The 4,608-nt window shown below is 46.0% G+C and overlaps 1 protein-coding gene across 1 annotated transcript in view; it reads right to left on the bottom strand.

Annotated features, from left to right (window-relative positions):
* PLCB4 (phospholipase C beta 4) overlaps positions 1–4,331 on the bottom strand; it is a 386,685-nt gene extending 382,354 nt beyond the window's left edge. The window contains exon 1 of the mRNA XM_081832290.1: positions 4,158–4,331. The gene's annotated coding sequence lies outside the window, so the exon portion shown is untranslated. The remainder of the gene's footprint in view (positions 1–4,157) is intronic.
* Between the last annotated feature and the right edge of the window lie 277 nt (positions 4,332–4,608).

Raw genomic sequence — 4,608 nt, 5'->3', positions numbered from 1 at the left:
GAGGGCAATGTATCTTAAAGCAATGACTTGCCTGGCCCAAGGGTAGCATGGTTGCTAGAGGTAGAATTTCCCAACCCTCAGCACACCAAAGGATCATGGGAGAAGAGTTATGAAGGAGACTCCCAATCAAGGGGATAAGATAATGCTAACGGGCCCTCACACTGTATGTGACCTTCTCAAGGAAGGTTTTATAGGTGGTAGGCTAGAGAGGTGTTCAGAGAAACACTTTCTTCTGATTTCCGTCTCTTTCAACTATTTTGATTCCTCAAAGAAAAAGAAAAAAAAAACTAGATGGAGTTCATGCAGAGAAAAATAAAAACTGCTGACCATTCATCCTCTTGCACAGAAGGATCTCCCAGCTGAGATCTGGAAGGTAGGGCTTTAGTGCCTTCACCTCTTCTATGAACTTGGGCTACACCTTGAGCATATGAAAAGCATCCAAAGGCATGAGCTTCCAGCCAGACTTTTACAAAGTGGGATTTGGGGGTGGTTGTTGCAACTAAGTGAAATCGGCCTTGAGAATAAAAATGACTCTGGGTGATTTTTTTTTTTTTTTTTTTTTAAAGCAGGCTTAATTCTGATGAGGGCAATGCAGACTTCTCACTCATCTACTCGGCGATGCATTATCACCCCGCTCTACTTCCACTGGGGTGAAGTAAACCACCCATTTTTCTATTTGGTTAGCTGAAGAATCACAGCCTCTTGAATGTGCTAGACCTTCATATCATTCTAAGGTATAACTAGATAAACAATACTATACCTTGAGGAAGTATTTCTACTTTAAGGGGGAAGGCTTTATCAAAAGAGAAACTATTACACAGAAAAACAAATACTAAGGAATGGAGGAAAGACCTACGCAAGGCTATTGTATTTCCTGATGATTGCAGGGGAGTAGAAAGATACAGAATGGACAGTACTGAGAACTAAGCAGTGTCCTTGCAGGCACGGTGAACATCTGAACACCACCAGGAAAACCACAGAAAGTCACTGCTGCCCACCATCAGCAATGAAAAGCTGTATTTATTTCTCGAGAGGCAGATGAGTCTTTTTGGAAGACACTAATGTGGCCTACAAGTTCACATTACGAGGTGAAAACCATCTATTTTAGAAACTTCAGTCTGGACATGAAATACCAGGTGTGATCATTAAAGCGGCTCCATTAGTCCTTGACCTCATTCTGCATATAAAACGCAGAAGTTCTTGGTTTTACAAGACTTACTGTGATAGCCAGTTTATTAAAAACCTGGGTCACGAGTGCTAATAAACATGCTGTTTCATCCTTACTTTACAAGTGGTCCTTACAAACGATGATAATTTGGTCACAATCTGCAAAATAATTTTAAGTTTCAAAGAATATTTTTGCTTTCCCCAAAATATTTGGGGGGCACTTGTGGAGAAGAGGAAAAATACATAAACTTTCTCTCCTATGACTATATTAAGTGCTGTGATACAAAAAGCTAAAATTTATCCTCAGTACAAAACTTTAAAATTTTAAAAATCAAATAAACTCAGCAGCTAATGACTAACGTATTTAAAAAAATAATAATCCACAAAAGTTATTAGTTAATTGTGATATTTGAGTCTGCTGGCTACATCTGAACGTTTGAGGATGGAAACGCAACACAACATCCAGAAGCTGGCCTCACTTATATCACATCCGTTCACAAATTAGCATGCCAATGTGATCCCTTCAAGGAAAACAACAGAGCAACAATGAAAGGCAATTTTACCTTAATTTTAACTTTGAAGGTGGGTAGGGATACTAGGCAAACACATTTCAATTCCTAATAAATATAACTGGCCCCTGACGCCAAAATCAGCAGGGCGCATTAAGGCAAAGACAGTTGGAAACATAAAATAGCAGGGCGAAAGGCACTGGCTAGGTCTCTACTGGAGATGAAATCGCTCAAAGTGATACAGATTTTTAAAGTCCATTTCTGCAAAAGCTTTTCAGGAACCCTTACCACTTTTTAAACTTCCGTATTTCGCTCCCTCATAGGCGAAAATACACTACCTCAAGATTCTGGGGCACAGAAGTAGTTTAATATCATTCACATTTTCAGGCACACAAATATAAAACTCCGAAGACAGTATTTGAGAACAAAGCGCTTCTGTGTGGGTGTGCATTTGTAAAATAAAGGTAGCATTATTCCGACAGATAGAAATGTGTATCCAGTGATCAAATGGAGTCTTAGAAATTCTGTTTTGACAGTTACTTCTAGAATAGCAATTTCAACAGCCATTAATTCAAAGCTGGGTAGTGATATCATCAAAGCTAAATCAAAACGAAATTCAGATGGTTGAGTAATCATAGTGGGAGGGATGTGTAATCAGTAATCTACTAGAGGGTACCTTTAGCTATGCCATAATATGTTACACGCAAAGGGTTACTAGCTGTGGCAGCAAGTCTCCTGAAATAAAAATGCCAATAAAAAATGCTCTTCCATTTAAGAAGTGAATTTCTATGAAAACAGGTGTTCTCCCAAGATGGCAATCATTTATTAAACTTCTACAGTTCAAAAGGAAGATGACATAATAGATTAAAACAGCAGCTGAAAACTATGCAAGACTGTCTTATGAAAAACAGCATTCTAGATTACATAACATGGATAATGGCAGATTAAACTACACACCCCTACCCAGCTCGATTTCTGTGCTTTTGCTTGGTTCTATAACTTAGGCCACTGAAGTTTGAAGAGTGCACAACATTAGGTTCTCAGCTCGACCACATATTTTTGAAACCAAGAGTCTGAAAAAACTAAAAGATAAAGTTAAATTTTACACACAAACACAGAGTTTTTCCCAAGGAACACAATTCCTTAGACACTTTTTTAACCTCCTCATAGATGGCCCGGGTGAAGTCACCAGTTGCTTTTCCTGGTCATGTTTACTTTATGAATCTGATTTCCCTTTAAAAAGGAAACTCAATTCAATTTTAGATATTACAGGGCTGCCTATGTTTGAATGACATTATTGCCAACCAAACAGAATTATTAAACAGCTATCTCCCACACACTCATGACTTAATTTATAGATCACCCTGTATCACATTTATGGTTAAAAAAAAAAAAAGGCGACCTTCCATTAATGCTTTGACCGAAATTAAATTTTAAACACCTGTGTTTATAACAGACTTGCTACGAGTTAAAAAAAAGAGTAGGAAGTTCTCTCTCAAATACATGCTTAAGTTTGAAAATATAAATGGGCATTTATATTTTCTCTAGAAAAAATGCTACTTTATTAGAGTTTTATGATTCTAGATAAAGGTGCACTTAGAAACAACTAGAAATTGGTGACTTCCATATTTCCATACTTCGGTACTGCCTACAAAGTCTACAGCCAGAAGTACTGTACTATATAGACAGGGTCTAATTAGTTAAGGAAAAGGCAACTTGAAAATTCTGAAAATAAGACAACCTTTAATCTCCATCATTTATATGTTTTTAAGAGGCCCAAACACTGCCCCCCACCGAGTGCTGGCCTGTCAGTGTTAAGTGGAAATGGTCAATCATTTCTATTACCTCCCCAGAAGAGGTAAGAAGATCCACATGCATACACATTTACATGCTTTACACGGTGCCAACTATTTCCAACCAAAATAATCATATACACGTCGAGCCGAGCTATTTCTAGCCAGAAGCGGTGAATGTCTGGACAGAGTCTGAGGAAACCCAGTGGGCGACGATTATAGGGGAGGGGGTGGGCGCGTGGACCCCTGCCTCCCGCGCGCGCGGCGCCTCGCACCCCGCACCTGCACCGGCTCCCCGGCAAGGCATCCGGGTGCGCGCGCACGCGTCCGGGACGCACCCGCCGGGAGCAAACAAACCCAACGGGCCGGGGCGGGCGGGAGCATCCTCGGGCGGGACCCGAAATGCCTTCTCCTACCTGTCACTTTGCCCGGAGCTGCTGCCGGGGATGCGGCCACAGCCGCCGCCTGGAGACCCAATGTGTGCGCGCGCGTATGTGCGCGCGTGTGTGTGTGTGTGCATGTGTGTGTGTGAGATCTTGTTTGCGGTGCCGCTCACTTACTGCTCCCCGCGCCACCAGCCCCCTCCCCACCCCCCGAGAGTCGGCCGCCGAGCCCCCTCCCGGCGCGTCCTGTCCCGCCCTCCCACCGGCCCCCGCCCGCCCCCCGCCTCCCCGCGCGCGATCCTCACCTCTGCCGAGGGCGGGGGGGTCTCCGCGGGCGCTCCTCGCCGAAGCCGCGGAGCAGCGCCGGTCCGCTCCGCCCGCCCGCGGGGCTCGGCGTGTCCCCGGCCCCGGGTCCCGCTGCCCCCTTCGTGGCCGGCCGCTCCCTCCGCCCCAACCCCGAGTCTCCCTCCCCGTTCGCTTCCCGGCTCCAGAGCCCGAGCTGTCGCCTCGCAGCCCCAACCTGCCCAGGCTACGGAGCATGCCCAGTGCGGCGCGCCCGGGCTGGGCTGGGGGTGGGCAGGGGCAGGGCCGGCCGCCCGGCTGCTGCGAGCCGGCTGGCGGGGAGGGGGCGCCGGGCGGGCCCGGGGCGCAGCCTCGCGGCCGGGGGCGGGCGGCCCTGGAGGGTCGCAGGCAGCGCCGGGAAGCGGTGGGTGGGGCGTCCGGGGAAGCCGCCTAGCTGCGCACTCCTCGGGGGTC

The sequence above is a fragment of the Leptonychotes weddellii genome, chromosome 10, assembly GCF_054177405.1.
Source record: "Leptonychotes weddellii isolate Sample4059 chromosome 10, ASM5417740v2, whole genome shotgun sequence".
Lineage (NCBI taxonomy): Eukaryota > Metazoa > Chordata > Mammalia > Carnivora > Phocidae > Leptonychotes > Leptonychotes weddellii.
Note: the sequence above shows the minus strand (reverse complement) of the source record. Positions and strands in the feature narration are given on the sequence as shown.